The sequence below is a fragment of the Podarcis muralis genome, chromosome 8 (genome assembly GCF_964188315.1).
Source record: "Podarcis muralis chromosome 8, rPodMur119.hap1.1, whole genome shotgun sequence".
NCBI lineage: Eukaryota > Metazoa > Chordata > Lepidosauria > Squamata > Lacertidae > Podarcis > Podarcis muralis.
The window spans coordinates 70,509,679-70,534,697 of NC_135662.1; positions in this window are offsets into that span (position 1 = coordinate 70,509,679).

Sequence of the window (25,019 nt, forward strand, 5' to 3'; positions counted from 1 at the left end):
CTGCAAAGATCACTCAAAATCCCTCAGTTGTTTTTGCCTCTTGCCTTGTGAACAAAGTTGATTTATTTTTTGAGGAGTCGTTTTATAAATCAAGTTGACAGGTTTATTGAGAGATGGTCTTTTTGCTTATAACCCTTTGGAATAATAATTTTTAAGCTAAAACACAACTATATGTTCTCTTTTCTATGTCAGGATTATGAAGAGTTTATCACCACCACCATAGTCATAATCTCTCTATGTGTTCAGGAAACTATTTTGTGATTATCATCAACAAAATATAATAAGCAAAACAATTTTCTAGTCCACTGGAGGAATGAAGCAGGATTGGCCTTTTTCACCATCAAAGGTTTAGTCATAGTCTTGGGTTGAAAAGTTGAGGAAAGTTCTTGGTAGTTCTGCCAACCTCAAAAGTGAGAGGAGCAGTTTTCTGGGAGACAGATTTCTCTGGGGCAGCCCCACAATAAGAACATAAGAAGAGCCTGCAGGATAAGATCAGTGCCCCATCTAATCCATCAACCTGTTTTTGCAATTGCAAACCAGATACCTGTGGGAAACCCACAAGCATGATTCGAGCACTAGAACATTCTCCTTTCGGGACTTCCAGAGCAGCGCCCCAGAGAGACGGGTGGAAATCCGCGCTCCTGCAATCTCGAGGCGGACCTGGTGCCAGAGAGAGAGAAACGAGGGACTAGGCGTAAGTCACCTCGACGTCAGGGGGGGAACCTGAGGGCGGAAGCCTAAGGCAGCACAAAAGAAGAGGTTTCCCAATATTATAGAACAAAGAAAACTGTCATAAAAGACGTGGGGACGACCTTTGCGCAAAGAGGCAAAACCACTCTCTGGTACAAATGCCCCAATTCCCCGGCATGGCAGCGCTGAACTCTCCTATAAAAAGGAGACTGTTAAAAGCAAATGCCTCCCCTGTAAAATAAAATTGAAAGAAAACAATTGAAAAACCTCTGCCTGTTCAGTGGAGGGAAAATTGTGGAACTCTCTCCCAACATTGGTATTTGTGATGTCTCCTGTGTACAGCTTCTGCCATATTTTGAAAATACCCTGGCTGTTAAGGGGTGCTGTGCAACTAAATAGTTGTGCTAGCCCAAGGATTAGCACTAGCTTAATGGGCTCCCTCCCCCAACTCCTCTCCTGTGTCATTCTCAAATCTGCTCTAGAGGGGAACCCGAAACAGATTTAGGGAGTGCATGAGAGATGGATTTCCCGCTGTGCAAGGATAAGTCCTTGTGCTGATGAAAGTGACCACCTTAGTGCTACGCTGCATACAATTGACGGTATCTTGCCTTGTGGGGTCCACAATTTTTTTGTTGAATCTATAATGTTCTGTTTTCATTAGAATGACTTTACTTGTTTCTATCACTGCATTATTATATTGTAATCACCCTCTCTAGGCCCTTATGGTGAAAGGCATGTAAGAAAACTTGTAAGTAAGTAAGTTAATGAGGTGGCTGGATGTCAGGACCTAGGTCATACATGTCTTAGGTCCAAGCTATGTGAAATACTAACCATCCCAGGTTTTGAGATCTTCAGAGGAGGCCCTTATTCTGGTCCCACCACACTTGCAGGCCCACTTGGCTGTGGGAGAGAGTCTTCTCTCAGGTAGCTACTCACAGACTTTGGAATTCCCTCCCCAGAGAAGCTGGACTTGCTTCTTCTTTGCTGTGCTTCTGTCGGCAGGTGACTATTTTCTTGTTCCAACAGGGTTTTAGGAACTCATTGCTTTTAATTAAAGGACTGGTACCACACTGTTTTTATTGTGATTATTGGTTTGTTTTTAAACAAAATTTATATATGCATATAGTTTTAATTCTATCAATGTTTAATTCTATTTTAAGGATTGTTTTTTTCCTTCCTCTATGTTTTTCGCAGTTCTTGTTTTTATCAGCAAGCCGCCTTGAGTTTTGTCAGGGAAAAAGATTGGTTTTAATTAATTAATTAATGCTATTTTAGTTTAAAAATGAAATAACTGATGAATGGGGGAGGTGGTATCACCACAATGCGTGGAGAGGAGAACATTAAGCCTTCCATCCCCAGGTGTAAACTCAATGCCCATACTACATGCAACCATTAACATTGGGGGGGAAAACCTTCCCCTTGCCAGGAAAGGAGGCAACATTTTACCAATATTTTGGCTGTGAGTGAAAAGTTTGAACATGCTCATACACCACAGTTTCAACGACATCTTCCCCCCCCCCAACAACTGATATTTAATGTTTAAACGCCCACAGCACGATTGCTAATCACTTCATTAATGCAACATGTAATTAGATTCTCCGTCTAAACAAGAAGACTCTTTGAGGAGAGCGGGGAACTTCAGGAAGCTATGGAGAGACCCTCAATTATTTCCTGTAACTCGCTTCTTTCTTGTTGTTTATTACCAGTTCTTTTCTTTCTCTCCCCCATTCCCCTTTTCCAAATTCAAAGGAATAATAAGTTTTAATTCAATGGCCTGTATTATTTAGTTTGCCTTTAAAGAAGGTACCCAAGGCTGCTGGTTAGGAAAATCTCTGCTGAGCTGTTGGCTGCTTTGTGCCACAGAAATGAATTATGCTTTGTAATTCTCTCAGCGACATGCTACTTACATATTGGGACCACCTGAAGGTTTGCCTCACGGGTGTCCTTTTACCATCGCTGCACACGCACACAAAAACGTAGCCCTTTAAAAATAACACAAAAAGGCGGCATCAGCCATGTATTTATATGGAAAACTCTTGATATTCATCCCTTGAAAAGGGGAAGCCACAGGAGCTATTGTCACCTCATCATTCTTAATGAGGAAAAAAGCAGTTTCAAGGAATTATTAACATGAAAAACACACTTGAACTGAACTAAGGCTGCAACCCAGCAGGGGAAGAAGAGGAGGAGGTGGAACTTTTGCAGAATGCAGCTACAGTTATACACAGAGGATGTCATTTAGGGGGTCTGTGGGGAACAATAATGTTCATTTATTTCAAGAGGGAGAGGGAGGGTAGTGGGAAGGAGACACACAAGGAGGTGGCTTTCTGAAGAATACGCAGTCTTTAAAAGATGCAAGGGGAGAGTGGGTTTTATAACTAGGAAATTAAGGTTATGGATTTGTTAGGCTTTACGGTGCTGTAGGACGCTGTTGAAATCGAACAGTTTGATCCAGAGCTGTCAACTTTTAAAAAAATCATTTGTTCCTGTACTTGATCTGCAGACATTTAGCAGATGCTAATGCTGGCCATCATATTTCAGATCAAGCTGCTGATCAAGGCCCAGAAACAGAACAGCAGATTTTACTCTGTTCAGCTGACAAACCCAGCTACAAAGGATTTAGCAAAATACATTTTTGAGAAGGGATATGGAGTATGAAAAATATAGCAATGGTATTCTAATGTGAGCTAAATCTATGAGGGGAGGGTTCTTCTTCTTATTTTTAGCAGAGAAGCATGATGAATTCAGTGAGGAAGAAACCATCAGGTAGGAGACATTTTAGCGCTGAACATATGGTAAAAAAGTATATTTAAGAAATGTGTGACAAAGCTATATGGCTAAATTTACTGACACCTGTTCCTTAACGATCAGGAGTGGAAACATCATATTCTAGAACTTGCACTGAAGTTGTTTATTGTTTAGCTTGTTGATTGTTTGGCTCCTTGTATTGCAGCAGAAAGTTGGAATATTGGTAAGTAAGCTGTCTAGAGTAGTTGCTTCCTGAATGCTCAGGTGACCTGGTCTGTTCATTATAGATATAATCTACCTTCTTCTCCACGAACTAATGTTTCTCAAAAGTTTTAAACTGCAGTGCCCTTTCTAAACTTACTCTGCCTTCTGGGAAACACACATAACTTTCAATCAGTGTGCTGTGATTGTAGTATGCAACAAGATCTGTAGACTGGGATGAATTAAAGATGTTAGCCGGCATTCCAACTCCACATCCCTGAGTTAGTTCACAGACATACCTCTTCAACACCTTATAACTGCAGTTGTTGTTGTTGGCGTCCATCTCTCTTGAAAAATGATGGAATGTGCATCTGGGAGAGAAGTCAAACCTCTGGAGAATCACCGCACCCACTGTGGCTACAGAGACCGGTAACTCATAGCTGCTGCCTCTTGCATTGTTTTTGCCGTGTTAGCTGCACTGAAGTGACCTCTGTGGGGCACAAGTCTGGGCAGTGTGTATGGAGGTCCTTGGCTGCCCAGATGACACCTGCGGCTCCTAACTGCAGTGTCAAGTGGTGATTTGTGGGAGTGAATAAATCATCACTGATCAGCAGCACATTCAAATGGCTTCAGAGGCAATGCTTTTTTAAGGGAGTCAGTCCATATAGGCAGCTGTGTGAGTCACAGTCAAGTGCTAACTAATCAACTTGAGTAGTTCATGTGCATGTGCGCACAAACAAGCCAAAGCTACTTCTATGCTGACCCAATTGATAGAATGCGATCTTTTTAGAATTCCAGTTCAGCACCATGGAGAGAGACACACACAACCCATCCCAACAACAGAGGCTCTTCTAGTAAGATTGAAACACTCCAAGAGACCCAGCAATCATAACACCTCCAGAGATGTGTTGAGCTCTTTCCCTCCAGTTCAGAATCATACATTTCTGGGGAAAGGAGTTCCCAAAATGCCTCCTAGGTCACCCAATAATCTGAATATACAAAGCAAATGGTGTCAGGACCTCTTATGGTGCAACTTCTTTCGAAGTCTCTGTTTTGTCAGCTGGAGACAAACAACCATCACCTACTTCCATTTGGTTTCTCCAGATCTTCTCAAAATGATTACTTCTGGATCCCTCCCTTAATTGTTCCCTCTCCACTAGCCCTATCTCTTTTAACATACATTCTTTAAATCTTGGAGTTCAGCATCCATTTACAAGAGGACCTGTTCCAATCTGTTTTCTCCCATACAGAGAGCTGTTCTGCCAGCTCTCGCTTCAGAGGAGAGAACCAAGACCCAACATTTCAGATGGGCATCTGCTATTCTAACCTGTCCCTGTTTCAGAGATGGAGAACCAGTGACTTTCTGCTGTTGGACTCCTAACATGGCCTATAGTCAGGGATGATAGGGGAAACATCTGGAGGGGAAAGGGTTCCCCATTCCTGCTATACCCCCCCCCCAATCTTGACCATGTTTTAACACAGGTTCCCATGCAGTAGTTAATGGTAGAAGAACCTGGTAGTAGTAGACACCATGGTGGGGTGGTGGTGTCCAGGTGACTTCCCAACAGTAGAGCTGCTGCTGATTACCAGGGAGGAGAGCTCAAGGTGGTGGGTAGCTCAGCATAGTGCAGACACGCTGAAATGAGCACCAGATTGGCTCTGTAGGTTACACTGACCTTCCGCTACCTGTCCCCTCCTTCTTGACAAGCAGCAAAAACTCAGCTGCCAGGAGGTCAGGCAAATTATGGTTTCCCCCCATGCCATCTGCTATTGATATAAGGGCAGACAGTAGTGAACTCCACAAAGTTTGCAGTTCTGCACCAAATTTGAACTTCAATTCTTTAAATAACTTAATAAATAAGGGTGTTTTTTTGTTTGTTAAAGTAACACTCATTGAAGCTTAAAAGACACTCTGCTCTTTTCTAAAATGGTGGGCATTGGTGTGCTGTGTGGTCTCTCAATATAAGGAATAACAACTCCTGACCTTTGCTGTTTTTAATTAATAGCATCTTTTCTAAGTACAGTTTCTGTGATACATTTCTTAAAGAAGTCATCTAGAAAACCTTTGCACTATGAAACATTCATTTTTATTTTTCAAATAAGAAAGCACAGCCCTAGCAGTATGCCAATATTTCATTTTTTTTAATGAAAGGTCTGAATTAATGAAATATTCCCACATCCTTTACTAGCAGTGGATGTGTCTCCTTGTGGAAGTGTTTATCCTTCATTTTGTTTTCATGATTGCTTTCAGGGGTGATGAAAACTGCAAGAAATCATAATCACTGTAATGGTGTGGGGAGGAAGCAAAATGGATGGCTGTAAAATATTTACTATTGTTGGTAAATAAATGGGAGTATTTGTGGGAGGAGAGGCCACCAGTGAAAGGATGCCCTCATTATATTTGAAAATAACTTTTGACTGTCCCTGGGAAACCACTTAACATGGACCCAGGAACCTGACATAGCACAAAATGACTGTGAGATGTAGGTGACAAAGGAAAGTGAACCAATTAGTGCTGAGCCAACCTGGGATATTTTCACCTCCCCATTTCAAGCCCATCCCACTTTTGCAGCCCTTGGAGGATGCAGTGGCACATACGTTGGATGAAGAGGGAACAATGTTCCCCTCCATTTGCTTCTGAAACAGGAAGGTGTTCACTTTTGCCTTTCACATCACCACCACAGGCAGCAGCAAATCAGAGAAGAAATGGCCATTTGTTGTTGTTTAGTCGTTTAGTCATGTCCGACTCTTCGTGACCCCATGGACCAGAGCACGCCAGGCACTCCTGTCTTCCACTGCCTCCCGCAGCTTGGTCAAACTCATGCTGATAGATTCGAGAACACTATCCAAACATCTCGTCCTCGGTCGTCCCCTTCTCCTTGTGCCCTCCGTCTTTCTCAACATCAGGGTCTTTTTCATGGTGTCTTCTCTTCTCATGAGGTGGCCAAAGTATTGGATCCTCAGCTTCAGGATCTGTCCTTCCAGTGAGCACTCAGGGCTGAATTTCCTTCAGAATGGATAGGTTTGATCTTCTTGCAGTCCATGAGACTCTCAAGAGTCTCCTCCAGCACCATAATTCAAAAGCATCAATTCTTCTTTATGGTCCAGCTCTCACTTCCATACATCACTACTGGCCATACAAATGGGAAAAAGAGAAGTTAGAGGTGTGTTTGTGTGACGTGCTTTTCTGTGCCCCCTGGTCTAGCAACCTTGGCAGGGAAAACTGAAGTTCATGCATATTGCAGCTCATTGGTGTGATAGGTGTTTGAATGCCTTCCTCCTACAGTCCCAGATAGGCAGTACATAGGACTGGGGCAGGCAGTGTAGAGGTGCATTTCTCAAAGTATGAAGCACTGCCAAGCAACTTGGGGAGATATGCAGAGACAGGTGTGAATAACGACAATGTTCTGAACCCCAGAGTCCCAAAATTATCCACGATTCTAAATCTGAGGTCTATCCAAGTGTATCCATAATTAAACAAAGGAAACTCTCCCTGGCATAGAATTTATATTAGTCAGGTAGTGTGAATGTCATTATTTTACGGGAGCACATAAGAAGCACAGAATGTACTATTTGAATGTATTCTGCTCTGGTCAGACCTCACCTGGAGTACTGTGTCCAGTTCTGGGCACCACAGTTCAAGAAGGACACTGACAAACTGGAACGTGTCCAGAGGAGGGCAACCAAAATGGTCAAAGGCCTGGAAACGATGCCTTATGAGGAACGGCTAAGGGAGCTGGGCATGTTTAGCCTGGAGAAGAGGAGGTTAAGGGGTGATATGATAGCCATGTTCAAATATATAAAAGGATGCCACATAGAGGAGGGAGAAAGGTTGTTTTCTGCTGCTCCAGAGAAGCGGACACGGAGCAATGGATCCAAACTACAAGAAAGAAGATTCCACCTAAACATTAGGAAGAACTTCCTGACAGTAAGAGCTGTTCGACAGTGGAATTTGCTGCCAAGGAGTGTGGTGGAGTCTCCTTCTTTGGAGGTCTTTAAGCAGAGGCTTGACAACCATATGTCAGGAGTGCTCTGATGGTGTTTCCTGCTTGGCAGGGTGTTGGACTCGATGGCCCTTGTGGCCTCTTCCAACTCTATGATTCTATGATTCTATGATTCTATGATTCTATTTTCTTGAGAACTTCAGCTTTTATTTCCCCCTGCTTAAAACGTCGAATTTCCTCTGGGACTAACATTCAGGACTCATTGGCACTACCAGTGTTGGGAATACAGACTTCTTAATGTTTCTACTAACAGGGTTACCTCACATCTTCTGATTTTGTTGACAAATTAAGAGAATGGATATGTGGTCCCCTTTGTCATTTCTGGTGTGTGTGTGTGTGTGTGTGTGTGTGTGTTTTGGGGTGTGTGTGTAATGTTTGTATTCTTGTTGATCTTGTTTGTGTTTATATCTTGTGTATGGTAGAATAAAATAAATTTAAAATGAAAGAATAAATAAAAAGCAGCGAATTTCGACATCTTGTAGCAGCAAATGTAGGACCAAAAGTATGTGGGCGAAGCCTGCTTAACTGGCCAATCACGTAAAATTGACCCAACTGAAAAGGACTGTTGAAACTCTTCAAAAGATCCCTACGAAAATCAGAGCCTCTTAGCAGTCTATTTTGCAACAAATGTTAATTCTTTAGTGCAGAACACACTCAGCTCAGTGCACGAGACTTTAATTATAGATGATGTTCTAGACAACCAAAAACAACAACTACAGGGGGAGTTTTTTAAAAGAGCCCCTGTGGAACATGTGTACTCTGTATCCATGGGGCCTTTTTAAAAGGACTCCCCCTGTACAATATGTACATTTACACCTTCCAGGTTTGAAATACAAAAATGTGGAAAGAGTGTTATTAAAATCCTCTCCCCTCAGAGCTTAATCCTGTAACAATAGCTGCTCGGGTCCAGTTATGTCAGAAAACAACATATCCTTAGCTTTAAGCCCTTCCCCCCATTCCCTGAGCTCTCTAGAACTACTCAGGGATGAGGAAAATGTTCTCTGGATCTGAAAGTACCATCTATTCTTACTGTACATTTTGGAGGGTCGAGCATCCAGAGGGTGCATTCAGACATGCAGATTATTGTTAGCCCCCCCCCCCTTATTATAATGCTAGTACTTCTATCCTAGATTATTTTATACTGCATTATCTGTTGAATTTTGTAGGCTTTTTGACTGATATACTGCTAAAGGTAAAGGGACCCCTGACCCCGACTCTGGGGTTGTGGCGCTCATCTCGCTTTATTGGCCGAGGGAGCCGGTGTACAGCTTCCAGGTCATGTGGTCAGCATGACTAAGGCACTTCTGGCGAACCAGAGCAGCGCACTGAAACGCCGTTTACCTTCCTGCCAGAGCGGTACCTATTTATCTACTTGCACTTTGACATGCTTTCGAACTGCTAGGTAGGCAGGAGCAGGGACCGAGCAACGGGAGCTCACCCCGTCATGGGGATTCGAACTGCCGACCTTCTGATCGGCAAGTCCTAGGCTCTGTGGTTTAACCCACAGCTCCACCCTTCATATACTGCTACGTTGCACTAAAATCTTAAAGGTGTGAAAGAATTGCATGATAGATTTACCCCCCACCCCAAATGATCACTTAAAACCTGCAATTTTCAGTGTTAAATGGGTTGCAAACATTTTTCTGTTCTGGAAACAAGTATCATGGAAATGAACACTAAACTTGTGCTAGATTCTTCTAGTTTTCCAGAAGTGGCTTTTACATTATGAGAAAGATCACATAAAATTTGGAGATTATCATGTATGGAAACATTGTGAAAACAAAATGGAGTGCTGTCTGAATTCAGCCAGGGTCTGAGACTCAGGTAACCCCTTTCCTCAGAAAGCCAAGCCTTTAAGTTTTTTTGTTCCTGCATTGTTCAAGTTGCTTAAATCACCGCCTCACCTCCATTGATGCACAGGGATAAGTTCCTTCAACCCTAGCTAGCTCTACTCATTGTCCATTCCATCTCATCCGCTTGCCTTCTCTCCATGTTTGTTGTTTTATTCAGGATAGCCAGGGACTCAAGGAGCACAAATACATATATTGCCTTTTTTCTACTACATGCAGAACTCCCTGTTCAAAACACAGTTGGAAAACATTGAGAAGTAGGCTGTCATTTAAGCCCAGAGATTTGTTCCTAGCACATGTCAAGGTGCAATGTGTGATCAGGAACATGTACAGGCTTGGTAACATGTGGAATCGCCACCTCAGGGTGGGGCACGAACCAGGTTCTGAGGTAAACTTAGGGGCTCTTGCAAGCATGCCTAATATGAGACATGAGCTCAAAAAGTATTGGACTCATATTAAAATCTGAGCTACAGAAGAGTTCATAACTCTCCAGACCTCAAAGCTCAGAAAATAAACAAGTTATTTCCAATTGTGTCAGAAGTAACTCAATCTGATTCAATCTGAAGCAGGCTCAAAAAGACGTACATGGTGCAGCAGGCCCAAGTATTTTTTCAGAGATCACAAATATGACTTTCCAAGTATCATTAGGACCTGGGGCCTAACAAACATAGTTTCAGTCGGGTGCAAATGAGTATTTGTTAGATTTGCTGCTTTTCAGAGATAATTCTTCTTTTTGACCTTCAAAGATGGCATTGTTAAGTGAACATGGCATTTTAAATTGTCTCATACCTGTACCATTATCTAATGCTTCACACATAAAGCATTATTTTACCAGCAGTACAATGAAGCCAACAAACACCACCAAAAAAATAGAGCCTGAAGAAAAATTTCTTTGCTTTCGTGGTATAGATAGAAACCATTTCAACTCAGCACTTGACATGTAACATATCTACTCCCTCCCACTTCTTCCCTTCCCTCGGTTTCCCCTGACACCAGAGTGTAAACTTTGCTTACGGCAATATATATTTTGCAGAGTTTTGAAGGCAGGCATCAAAGATGAAATTCAATGGGTGCATCACTCATTTGGGAAATTAAGATTGGCTATGTCATGCTGAATTCCTTCTGAAGCTCCCTTTTGTCTTGCAGGGAGCAACTGTTTTGATCTGTTTGTCACAGCTGTAAGGGTACCCTATCTGTAAAAGCTTGATAAAAGTGCATTTGTACTGCAAGTTAAAATATAAAGTGAGTTCCAGGCTTGGTACGGAATATCACAAATATTGGACTGCACAGCTGGATGTAGACTCGTGTAGCTGTAGTCAAGGTGGATGACAAACACTATTTGACATTGTTGTTTTTTACTAGGGATGCCAATTTGTTTTATAGTGAATGGGGGGGGGGTTAGAACCAAAAACACCACAAATTTCTAGTTGTTACAAAAAACAATGTTATTTGTATGAATGGGGCATTGCCCCATTTGTCAATCATTCTGTGTGTGGAACTATTTTCTCCTTGCATTGGCTAGTGCCACATGGAGCATGTGTTCAGCAGTTGAGATTGTAGACTTGCCTTGCCTTCCTCAAGGCTACATGCAATGCTGCCTCACCCCCCACCCCACCCCAAAATGTTCAATTTGAAGGAGAAGGGAGAGAAAAGGAGCATTATCAAGTGGTGAACCTGCATGTGTGTACCAGACTTTACCTTTGGATAATAATAATAATAATAATAATAATAATAATAATAATAATAATAATATAATTTATTATTTATACCTCGCCCATCTGGCTGGGTTTCCCCAGTCACTCTGGGCGGTTTCCAACAAAAGATTAAAAATACACTAAAACATCAGTCATTAAAAACTTCCCTAAACAGGGCTGCCTTCAGATGTCTTCTATGCATCAGATAGTTGTTTATTTCTTTGACATCTGATGGGAGGGCGTTCCATAGGGCGGGTGCCACTACTGAGAAGGCCCTCTGCCTGGTTCCCTGTAACCTCACTTTTCGCAGCAAGGGAACCGCCAGAAGGCCCTCAGAGCTGGACCTCAGTGTCCGGGTTGAACTATGGGGGTGGAGACACTGCTTCAGGTATACTGGGCCGAGGCTATTCAGGGCTTTAAAGGTCAGCACCACCACTTTGAGTTGTGCTCGGAAACGTACTGGGAGTCAATGATAGAATGGAAACAACAGTTAATGATTTAACAGGTTTTTTGGGGAGGTAAGTCTGTCTCCTTAAACCAATGGTAAGGAACCTCAGCCTTGAGGACAAAATGTGGCTCTCCCAGCCTCTCCGTATGGCCCTTGTGACTTCCCCCACTGCACACATTCTGCCTAGAGACCATTCCCATCACTGGCCCTGCTTTGCAACCTTCTCTCTGCTGCCTATTTGCCTGGCTGGAATATATCCTTAAACTCTGACAGTGCATTTTGCTTGCTTGGATGGAGAATAGAAAGGGATGGGTGAAGAAACTAACCTACCGTGCAAAGGTAAGATTTACATTTATTACTCCATCCACTTTTGCCTGTGGTCCAGCTCACCACCGGCATGTGACCTCCGGACGTTTTCCCATAGGGTAAAGTGGCCTCATTCCTGACCTAACAAAATACAGAAATAAAATGGCACTTTAAAAAAAGAAAAAAGCACTTAAAATTGGAGCCTCACTCCCTTAGACCCAGATGTCTATTGGATCTATCACAGTTTACAAGTTACACTGCTAAAAATAATACCCCTCCCCCCGTTTGTGTCATCCCCCCCCCCCCCCCGCACTCACATTTGACAGAAAACATTTGTTGACACCTTGCAGTTTCCTTAGCAAAGCCATGCTGGAGACTAAAGGGAATAATGCTGTTTCTTTTGCCCTCCACTTTGCAGCCATGACACAAATAGTGCAAGCTAGTCGCTCCCGGGTCAAACTGTGGACAATCCTGACAGGAAGGAAGCCTTTTACTCTGCCCTGTCCACCAGGTGCAGTTTGCCAGTCTATCATCAACACTGAAAGCAACCATTTTACATCACTCCAGTTAATTTGGGAGGTGGAGGGGGAAGCGGCTACACATTTTAAACAACATACAAGTAATATTTCAAGGATTAAAAACATGAAGAGTGTTCTGTCTTAAGCAGGGTTTTTAAAGCTAATAAATAAACATTTAGATAATGGAGCTGCCATCTTAACAACTTTCCTTGAAAGATAAGCCACTCAGTTGAAGGTTTTAGGAACAATAGTATAAATATATACTGACATTCCTGTTTCTTTTTGTTTTTGTTTTAAATATCCCTTAGAGCATTACAATCTGTGCTGCAAGCGAATAACTAATGTATTCACTTTTGCAATGTGTTTTTACTAGCTCTCTTATATGGATATTCCCAACAGTTTCTCTACGGACTTGAGTCTCTTCGCTTGGCACTTCTAGTGTAACCTGTGAAGAGGGTGTACTAGGATAAATTTCATTTGACCATACATTTCACTGAAAAGCACAAGATCCAGTGCTCAGGTCCAGTTTGCTGGCTTACCCCAGCTTTATCACTGTAAAAACAGGATGCTGAACTAGATGGGCCACTTACCTGACCCAGAAGAGTTCTTCTTATGTAGATGTGCAAGCCCCTTCATCACATCTCATGCCAGAAGCAAGAGGAAAAGGATGTATATGTTACTTAGTGAACCTTCTGTTACTAACCCTTTGTAATATGAGAAGGCACCTAGAGGATGAGCAGTCAGCATTTTCATCACAGCCCACAGTGTATCATGAGAAGCATTGAGGGGACAATGAAGAATGATGGTCTGGCAAGGAGCAACAGTGAGCTGTCAATATGGATGGGGGAGAAATTCAATTCAACTGGAATTTAAAGGCAAACCTACCTTTCACTTTTCAAAACAATGTGAGAAACGAAACACAGACATCCTAATAATTCACACTTCTCTGAATTTTGCAACATGTAATCTGTACACAAACACAAACCCGTATTAGTGAAAATAACATACCACAATGCATTATAATAGGGCAAATTGCTTTGCAAAAAGTGTATGTATTCGACAAAATTGCATACAAACGACGTGCATCAGGAGAAATATGCATCAAAATGCTGGTGAATTGTCATGAGGGTTTTTTATATATATATATAAAAATGGAAACAGATGTGGAAATGTGGAGGACTGAATTTAAGATTAGAAAAATTAAAAACCCAGAAAAACTAAAATTGACAGATTCTTCCAAGCTGTCACTTGAGTGGCAGTTTATATCCACTTACCTGCTACGTAAGCCCCATCAAATTTAGCAGCACTTCTAAGTTATTGGCTGATGAAGTACCAGAGCTTAGCAAATGAATCTCCCTGTAAGTTGACATTGCTTACTTTTTTTAAAAGTGAAATAATGATTTTAAGAATGGGGGGGGGGTCACTCTAAAATTTAGCCTGGGGCACCTTTGAAATGTACAAGATTTTTTATGGTATTTTCTCACTACCTAGAAAGCTGAACATTGGTAAAAAAAACATCATCCCAGATTCCTCCATTTTTAGGAAAATCTAAAATGAGGTGGGTCTTTTTAAAAACAACAACATATTTTTATCAAATGTGGGACATGAAGTATACCTCAAAGCAGTTAAAATTCTTCTGCACTAGATCTAGAGCTGAAATTTGGTACACATTGTGATGGGGGAGCACATATGCTGATTAAGATTATATCTGGCTTAGTTGATCTGACTAATGTGATTTTAGAAAGACAAAAATCATTAACAGAGACAGCTGGGGACAGTTAGTTCTTAATTGGCATGACTTCGTCGTGTGGCAATAATTGTTCTACCTATTCAACCATAAGCACCTCTTTCTATACAGAAAAGCAATAGCTTAGCTTGTTAAACTTCCTAAACAACAAATCAAACCCAGGCTAAATGCATTGAAAATATTGGGTTCCCCTCCTCCCATTTCCAAAACGTCTGTACTGAATGTAAGATTATTCATAGGCCCTGGAAAATTCAGAGAAAAGGTCAAGCAGAGCATGGTTTTACTAAAATTTATTGCAGCAAGTACAGTGGTACCTCGGGTTACAGGCACTTCAGGTTACAAACACTTCAGGTTACAGACTCCGCTAACCCAGAAATAGTACCTCGGGTTAAGAACTTTGCTTCAGGATGAGAACAGAAATCATGCTGTGACGGCGCAGCGGCAGCGGGAGGCACCATTAGCTAACGTGGTACCTCAGGTTAAGAACAGTTTCAGGTTAAGAATGGACCTCCGGAATGAATTAAGTTCTTAACCTGAGGTACCACTGTACTTAGAAAGAGGCCTTAGATGGCTGGATAGATTCATGGGGGATAAGTCTATCAACAGCTGCTGCCACAATGCCACAGTCAGAGGCAATAATGCTTCTGAATACCAGGTGCTGGAAGCCACAGGAGAGGAGTGCTCTTGCGCTAGTGTCCTGCTTGCAGCTTTCCCACAGGTATCCGCTGCATAGCTGTCAACTTTCCCCTTTTCTTGCGAGGAATCCTATTCGGAATAAGGGAATTTCCCTTTTAAAAAAGGGAAACATTGACAGCTATGATCTGCTGGGCCTCTCTAAGAGCAAATTCAGGACTAGATGGGCCATGGGTCTGATCCAACAGGAGCTTTTTATGTTCTCATAAGCCTATCTACTAGAAACTTCTATGGCTCTCTGACCAGGTCTAGGTCTAGCTTGACTCCTAATTAGAACCTGGGTCGCAGACTATTCAAGTGTCCCTATATTCCAGGGACAGTCCTGGATTTACAGAAGCCACCCCAGATTTGATCCTGGAATGTCCCACTTTTCCTTAGGATGTCTCTATTTTCATTGGATAAATGTTGGAAGGTATGGGGTTGTAGAACTTCTCCACATTCTGGTACAGTCAAATGTCTTAGAAAAAGTAGGGTGGACTTTTGAACATGACACTGAAACATGATTCTAAACGTGATTTCTAAATGTGCAATCCAAAATTGCTGTAGATTAAAAAAAAGGTAAGGTAAAGGATAAAGGGACCCCTGATCGTTAGGTCCAGTCGCAGACGACTATGGGGTTGTGGCGCTCATCTCACTTTACTGGCTGAGGGAGCTGGCTTACAGCTTCCGGGTCATGTGGGTCATGACTAAGCCGCTTCTGGTGAACCAGAGCATCACATGGAAACACCGTTTACCTTCCCGCTGGAGCGGTACCTACTTATCTACTTTGCAACTAATTTGTGAGCCAGTGACACATTATTTGCCCCTCTCAGATTTTTATGTTTTTTAATATAGTGGATTCACAAAAATTCGGTCAAATAACTGAATATTTTGAAAGTTGACATGATAAAGATAAATCAGAGCAGTTAGCTCTAAACATCCCAGGCATGAAAAGTATTCATTTCAGGTTCAATTCCTCATCTTTACAGGAATCATTACCCACCCACACACACACACAGTTCCATCTGCAAAAATTGAAGACAACAAGATCTGCAACACAGACAGTTGAAGGTCTCCAGCAAAAAGCTACAATTAATTTACACCATTGTGTAAGCTGGTTATTTAGGAATGGGGCAGGGTGAGAGAGGTTTAACAACAGACACGAAACAAAGGTGAGGGAAAGCAAATTAATCAATAAAGCAAATTAAACAAGCTTTCGTTTAAAACAGTGTTAATCACAATGTCAGAATACATGTTAAACATTCCCTTCTTTCTTTTATAATACTAAATGGTATTTAACAGCAGTGGGATGTATATGTATTATTAACCTGTTTTGTAAAAGAAAAAGAAATAAAAAGTGTTGCCTCAACTACGCAATTGATTCACCACAGGTGTAAAACTGTAGACAACTGACAAAAGTTTCGAGGGAAAGGGTTGGCATCAATATTTTGGTGCCAGTGTATGGATTCTGCAGCTTGTTGGCCTCCTCACATTGGCCTGTGACTTGTTAACTGATGAAATGTCTCATTTACACTTGTGTTCCAATTTTCCGGAATGCCCTGTTCCCATTTGCTACCCTCATTTGCAGGTGTTGAAGATGTGGAAGGGGAGGGGGGAAGGATCCCAACAATTTTAAGGAAAAACTATTCAAATTATTCAGCCACAAGGAAGGGCTTCTTAAAGGTGCTTTCTCCTCACGAAAAGCACACATATTTCTCTCCAAACTCCCCCTGCAACTGCACTCCTTTTGTAGGGGAATTAAAAACACACACCATAGTTCAAGTGAAGCAGTAATTCGGTAATGTTATAGAAAAGTAATGTTACGGAAAAGGTTAGATTATAACACTGCTGTTTGATATCTAGTTTTTCCATTTGGAGGTGGTGGGATTTGTGTGTGTGTGTGTGTAGGGAAGTCATTCAGTCATGTGATCTTCATATGTATTATTATTATTATTGATTTTATTGATTATAGATTAGCTGTTCAGTGATTATTTGCTGATGTTTAATTTTACTGTTTCTACTGGATTCTACTGGATTATTGAATATTGCTTTATTTGATATATCTTGTTTATTTTAAAGTTATTGTGACTTTTTATATTGGATCAGAATCTTACTGTTAATGTCTGATGATGATGATGATGATATGTGTTGGAAGCAACCCAGAATGGCTGGGGCAACCCAGCCAGATGGGTGAGGTTTATTATTATTATTATTATTATTATTATTATTATTATTATTATTATTATTATTATTATTATTATATACCACCCTTCATCCAGAAGATCCCAGGATGTATCTTCACTGGTTTACCAGAGCACAGAAAATTAGCCAACTGTCTCACCTAGATTAATTTCCCCGCAAATTTAAGAATATAATTATTCGCAACTGTGCAATACATTTCTCAGTTAGGAGAAATATTGTGATGTCTTTCACTTAATCAAATTGCAATGCGATCCTCATTGAAATCCCTGTGCTATCTAGATTTCTTTAACTAGATTGTTGTCTTCGAAACAACTGTCTCAAGGCAATCTAAACTAAAGATAAAACACAGTTTAAAACACACGCAAAAATAAACAAGCACAATTAAAATAAGACTAAAACCATACAAGGCAGACACTCATGGTAAACACTCATTCATCCAGCTGTGGAAATCTGTCTGAATAAAAATGCCACCAGTTGTTTCTGGAAAGTGCAGATAGCGGGCTCCTGCCGAATCTCAGCAGGAATGATCTTCCACCGAACAGGGGCAGCCACAATGAATGCCCTGCTATGAGTTACTGCAGAGCACACTTCTGAGATTTTTGGAACGTGCAGAAGAAACTCTTCTGCAGACCACAAAACACCACTGCAGTGTCACTCTCATTTGGGGGGGGATAAGAAATAATCATGACAAGATCTAATAATAATAATAATAATAATAATAATAATAATAATAATAATAATAATTTATTTATACCCCACCCATCTGGCTGAGTTTCCCCAGCCACTCTGGGCGGCTTTCAATCAAGTGTTAAAAATAATACAGCATTAAATATTAAAAACTTCCCTAAACAGGGCTGCCTTCAGATGTCTTTTAAAGAGAAGATAGCTGCTTATTTCCTTCACATCTGAAGAGAGGGCATTCCACAGGGCGGGCACCACTACTGAGAAGGCCCTCTGTCTGGTTCCCTGTAACCTCACTTCTTGCAATGAGGGAACCGCCAGAAGGCCCTCGGCGCTGGATCTCAGTATCTGGGCTGAATGATGGGGGTAGAGACACTCCTTCAGGTATACAGGACTTAGGCCGTTTAGGGCTTTAAAGGTCAGCACCAACACTTTGAATTGTGCTCGGAAACGTACTGGGAGCCAATGCAGATCTCTCAGGACCGATGTTATGTGATCCCAGCGGCCACTCCCAGTCACCAGTCTAGCTGCCACATTCTGGATTAATTGCAGTTTCCGGGTCACCTTCAAAGGTAGCCCCACGCAGAGCACATTGCAGTAGTCCAAGCTGCAGTAGTCCATACACTGAGGATTCAACTGAGGGTGTATATCATGCCATTTTAAGAATAAGTCTAAGGAAGCACAAAAATCAGTTCCACTTTACTGTCACTGATTGAACATAATTTATTTCGGAGAACCCCTGCTTTTTTCTGGGGGTACTCAAGGATATAATAATAATAATAATAATAATAATAATAATAATAATAATAATACATTTTTATTTATACCCCACCCTTCCCAGTTCATAAACCGGGCTCAGGGTGGCTAACAGTAAATATAAAACATTGATTAGAATGTGACTTAAAAACAGCATAAAATACAACATAAAATGCAGCATCAATATCAATAAAATTCAAAAATTCAGGGGCCATTTTGGGGAGAGAAAAAACAAACCAGTCAGCAGACATCAATGATCACCAGGGCTAACTGGCCAAGTTGGTCCTACTAGGGTCAGCAAGGAGACCAGGGAAGAATTTAAATGTGGGGTCCCAGAAAGGGTTTCTTCATAGAAGAGGAAAAGGGAAAAGGGAATAGAGGATCAGGCTAATTCAAATTGAAGGCCAGGTGGAATAGCTCTGTCTTACAGGCCCTGCGGAAGGAAATCAAGTCCTGCAGGGCCCTAGTCTCGTGGGACAGAGCATTCCACCAGGTTGGAGACGTCACTGAGAAAGCCCTGACCCTCGTGGAGGATAGTCTGACTTCCTTAGGGCCCGGGACCTTTAAGCTATTATTATTCATCGACCTTAGTGGTTAAAAGTGTGGCACTCACAGTGGGACAGTCTCCTTTGAGAAGTTGTGGACTCTAATTCCTTGGAGGTTTTTATGCAAAGGTTGTATGGCCATCTATCATGGATGCTTTGGCTGAGATTCCTGCACTGCCGGGAATTGGGCTAGATGAACCTTGCGGTCTTCTACTATAACAACTTCATGGTGAGTACTGGCACCTTTTTGTCTAGGGAGGAAAAAAAGCACTGCAGAGAACAAAATGCTCTCTTTTATTATGTGAAGAACTTTCTAGCAAGGGGAATTTTACAGCAAGAAAAACACAGGCAATGGAAATATGAGCAGGATCTAAACCCACCTGGTGAAAAGAATCTGGAAGGGGCCGAACAAGGACTTGAAGAAACTCCTGATCACTGCCTGCACAGGCCTACAAAAATAGGTGCTGTGGTGTGATGTGGAGTCACAAATTGCCAAAATGCATGGGTGGCTGGCTGTATTTGGCTTGGTGGGTCCAAAACTGTCCATGCCTGGCTACACCCACCCATGCCAGCCCCATCAGTGTCATGAGTACATGGCTCTGTAATTTGTGGAATTCAAAACCTAGTAGTATTATACTCTCATTGACAGGAATGATAAATGCTTTGCATTATATGCTCAACATTGCAATAAGCAGAACATTCTTGTTAAAAGCCCGCTTCCTTACATGTAGACAATGCGCTGATGAGCTGCCAGCTCTAAATATGCATCCTTCATTTATAAATAAAACACACAAGCCTCAATCATGAGGTTCTCCATATTTAAATAAACATCCGAGATCTGTCAGTCATCTAATCACTGCCCTACTGTACAAACAGCAGCAATTCACCCAGCCATAACGCTCCTCCATGTGATAAATGTGTGTACTTATGTACAGTGGTTCCAAGGCCAGCCATTCTATAATCATCTTTGGCCAGTAATCACCAAGCATGGATTTTGATGATAGAGTGTCCCCGTTATGAAAGAGCAGCTATGTTGTGTTAGGTCAACCATTTGCATTCTAAGTAGAGTTTAAATATGTATTTCCTTGACATATTGGAGCTGTTACAGCTTACTGGGTCAATAAGGCAGTCTGCAAACACTCCCGAAATAGATATTTATCTAATCTGTATTTTAGAGCATCCACAGTTGGGCAGACACGGCATAATGGCTACTTTAGGGCTGCTGTAATCTGATTTTCTACTGTTCTTTCTGAATAAAGAGAGATGGAAATTAACCAGGACATACTAAGAACAGCAACAAATACAGGAAGAAGAAGAAAAAATCTCATTTGAGGTAGCCGTGTTAGTTTGTTGTAGCAAAAACAACTGAGTTGTGTGCCACCTTAAAGATCTGTTAGTCTGTTAAGGTGCCCTAGGATTCTGTGCTTTTTCTAGGGGAATGTTTAAGTACTAAATAAAGTTACCATATGCATATTCAGTTTACCAGGGACAGTCCTTATTTACCTCCTGTCCCTAGTAAATCGTTATCTGCATTATGATTTTGGAGAGAATTTGAGCATTCCTTCTAAAACTGGATTGGCTACTTTATGCCCCCTTGATTCAAACTGGTCAACTCCTAGCATGGCTAACAGCTCGATCCTAACCTTGTCTACTCGGTAGAAAGTCTTATTGATTCAATGAGACTCACTTGTAAATGTGGTTAGGATTGCAGCAAAGTTGCACCACATCCAAACCCTGTTTACCTAAGCCTGGCAGGAGGGCAACAAGACTTTATCAAGTGGCCAAGTCACATTACCAAGACGAATGAGCTTAGGATCCAGTCTAAGTTCCCTTGTCTGCTCCTGCCCCTAACATTCCTAGAACACCCCTTTGGGGGGATTTACACCAGACTTGGTTAAACAAGCCTTGGCTCAGCAGGGACAAGCGTATCTTTGGCAAACTCAAGGGGGAGGACCTAATGCTGGCTTCTCAGTAGCGGTGCCCTCCCAGTGGAACACCCTCCCTTCAGATGTCAAGGACATAAATAACTATCTGATTTTTAGAAGACATCTGAAGACAGCCCTGTATTGGGAAGTTTATAATGTTTGATGTTTTAGCATGTTTCAATATATGCTGTGAGCCACCCAGAGTGGCTGGGGAAACCCAGCCAGATGGGTGGGGTATAAATAATAAAATTATTATTATTATTATTATTATTATTATTATTATTATTATTATTATTATTATTATTTGCCTGGCTGAACAAGAGATTTGCTGCATCCTAAGCTGCTCTTCCGGGAAGGTAAACGGCGTTCCATGTGCTGCGCTGGCTCGCCAGATGCAGCTTTGTCACGCTGGCCACGTGACCCGGAAGTGTCTCCGGACAGCGCTGGCCCCCGGCCTCTTACGTGAGATGGGCGCACAACCCTAGAGTCTGTCAAGACTGGCCCGTACGGGCAGGGGTACCTTTACCTTTACCTTTAAGCTGCTCTTCCTTGTGGATCTTGCCATTGGATTGCCCTCCTTTTGTTTTCTTTCCTTTTTTTGCTGGCCTCTTTTGACTTTCACCCTGAGGAAGAAAATATTTGTGGGGGAGTGGCCTGACACAAGCTCAGGTCTTTTTGATTGATGCACACTTATCGTGCAATCATTTCTATTCTGTGCTCTCCTAATTGGTCAGGTGATGAGCATTTCCATAAGGTTACTCGTTGCAACCTTGCGTTTTCACAAATTAATAAATAAGCTGAAGTTCAAGGCTGCATTCTCTGGGTTTCAGTTATTTTTTGTTGCCGTTCTGGCAGGATGGAAGCCGGCCATGTTTCACACAGCTGTCCAATTAGAACTTCCCCAGAGTGATAGGCAGTAATGAAATATAAAGGGAGGTTAATGCTGAGCTTGGCAGGGCTGTCATTGACAGTAATAGATATGGGCAGCTCCATCACTCTGGAGGACAGATGTGATTTTTGGTCCTTTCCTATTTGCTCTGGGTATGTGGAGTGATGCTACGGTTTTTCATTGACTATCTTAAGCAGCACATTTATGCGCTTGAAAGAGCTGAGTTGCTCAGATTAGCACACCTCAGTGCAGAGGGCCTGCTAAATAAAAACTAGCTGACTGTAACCTTGGAACTGGAAAAAAGTGTTCACGCAAAAAGAAAAGAATAAGTTTATTTCACTCAGAACAACTCTCCCTGCGAAATTGCAAGAGATTATATAATTATTTACAAATAACAGAGACCTGAGCAATCAATGTCTATAACCTGATATCTACATTGGCAGGCTGTACTTAGATGAAGCGCTGTGGCATTTCCTTGCATTAAATGATACAGGTTGTTTTGTCTCAGTAAATAAAAATAAGGACTGGGTCAAAACTTACCCACTGTCCGCAAAAGACCCAGCATTTCTCTTGAACATGTAGAAATTAAAGCAGTTCTCATTTCAGTGTGGAGAACTTTGGGAGGGGACCAGAATCTGGCAGTTCTGATATCAAGTGAGAACAGGGGTACCAACTTGAATAAAATATTGGGGGGCAGGTAAGTCCTGTCCTCCATAACTGACCACATGACACAGTGCACAGGCACTATTTGAATGGCAATACCCATCTACCTTGGGGGGCCCAGCCCCCTCAAATATTTCATTGGGGGTCTGAAGACCCCTCGGCCCCTATGAGTTGGTTCTTATGAATGAGAGAGAGAGAAAAAAGTGAGAAGATGGAAGAATGCAGGGAAGAGAACCTAACAGGAAAACTCACAATTGGAAAAGGGGGCACATACAGGATTAAGAGAAGCTAACACTCCAGTCTTCATCATCATCAAATAGGATGGCTTTTATACAAGTTGAATCTTCAATAATTAATCTGTAAGATTAGAAACTAGTGGGGAAGTGTTATAGTCACAGCATCGGGAGGGAGTAGAAGTTCACCTCTTCCAAATCTATAAATGAACAGCACAATTTGCACAACTCTGACATACCACTTTGAGTTTGGGATTCCTAATCACACAGATAGTGCGAGGAGAAGGACGGTTGTTGATTTACCTGCAGCTGATGTCATAAAGACACTGGTTCCTGCATAGTCATCTGTTTTGCTATGGTATAATAATAATAATAATAATAATAATAATAATAATAATAATAATAATAATAATTTATTATTTATACCCCGCCCATCTGGCTGAGTCTCCCCAGCCACTCTGGGCGGCTCCCAATCAAATGTTAAAAACAGTACAGCATTAAATATTAAAAACTTCCCTAAACAGGGCTGCCTTCAGATGTCTTTTAAAGATAGGATAACTGCTTATTTCCTTCACATCTGAAGGGAGGGTGTTCCACAGGATGGGTGCCACTACCGAGAAGGCCCTCTGTCTTTTCCCCTGTAACCTCACTTCTCACAATGAGGGAACCGCCAGAAGGCCCTCGGTGCTGGATCTCAGTGTCCGGGCTGAATGATGGGGGTGGAGACACTCCTTCAGGTGTACAGGTAATTGTAGCCCCAGGGTGAAGGATGCATTGGGACCTCACTCACAGATGAAAGGTATTGGATTCCCCAAATATAGCCTATGGCTTTTTCCTCCCCTTGAGCTTTCTCCCATTCAAGTGGTGATGAAGACTGAAACGAGAAATATGGGCCAAACTGACCTGCAGTGTATGATTTATTTAATTTTTACTTTTATTTTGCAATGGTGAGCTACCACATAAGCCATCAGCCTTGTATTCTCAGGAGCCTGTTTTTGCAATCCCAAGTCCTTTGTGCTTCCTCATCTCCCACAGGTAGATTGAGTTCCCTTTGTCTACAGCTCCGATTTAGACACTGCATAATCTTTAAAGTGAAAAAGTATTTCCAGGACTGCTTTGCTCTAAAACTTTCCCAAAACTCCACGAAGAAAACTTGGCTGGATTTTTCCGTGCCAGTCAAGCTTTATATTCTTCACGATCCCCAATGGTTTCCCTCTTGAAATCTTTTGCACTATTGTTCTGTACCTGAAACAGTAAAATAATTGATATCATATGACAGTTACATAATAAAAGTGCCTCCAGCACTTCAGTCCTCGGAGCTTCACAAGATGTGCCTTAGGTAGCAAAACACATTACTTACAGATAATTGATCCAAATATTATATTCTGTTACTCATAAAGAATTAGTGCTCTGTTCCCAAGATCCACAGTCAAATCTATTAGTCATCAGATTTATTTTTTAAAAGCTGTCTTTCAGTATCTCCTTAAGTGACACCTTTTCCTTCAGTACATCATGTTGCGTTCTGACCATCATCGCAATTCATGTCCAACTAGTGAAGAGATAGAATTTAGCTCCCTAGATAATGCAGCCAAAGGAAACCCAGAAACAGCTTGAGGCGAGATCTTTGCCATGTTTCTCTAATAAATTCAAATAGGAGTCATACTGAATTTTGTGGAGCTTAGATTTCTGCATGGCAAATCAACTTCTGGCATGTTTTCACATTCAAGGATTAATCAGATTGCATCCTGAGGTAAGTGATCATATTGTGCTGTGAACAGATTGCTAAGTCTATTTTTATTCTAATAGACAGAAGGAGGTGGAGTCAAGAGGTTCACGCACACACCCAATAAACCTATAAAATGATCTGAGACAACATGAAGTGCCATGGGAATTCTTGTCTCCATGAGTGTAACAGTCCACAATTAAAAAAATCTCTGAAGCAACCGCTACACAACCCTAATCATGCAAATGATCTCATTCACTGGCAATTTATTAGGAAGCAATGAAGTCTTCCATCCTTGGTCCTCCAACAACTCATTGGTCAGGTTCTTAATTACAGAGGAGTGCACTGAAGGAAGTACACATCAGGGCAGTTTCACATGTTACAAAATTCAGGGGAAATCAGTTGTATTTCCTGTTATCTGTGCTCCCCCTTGGCCCATGCCTGAATTCAGAATTTGTGTCCTATACCTGGTGTGAGATGCACCTCTTGTCCCCTGGCATCAGAAGCATGCAGCTCTCAGCAAA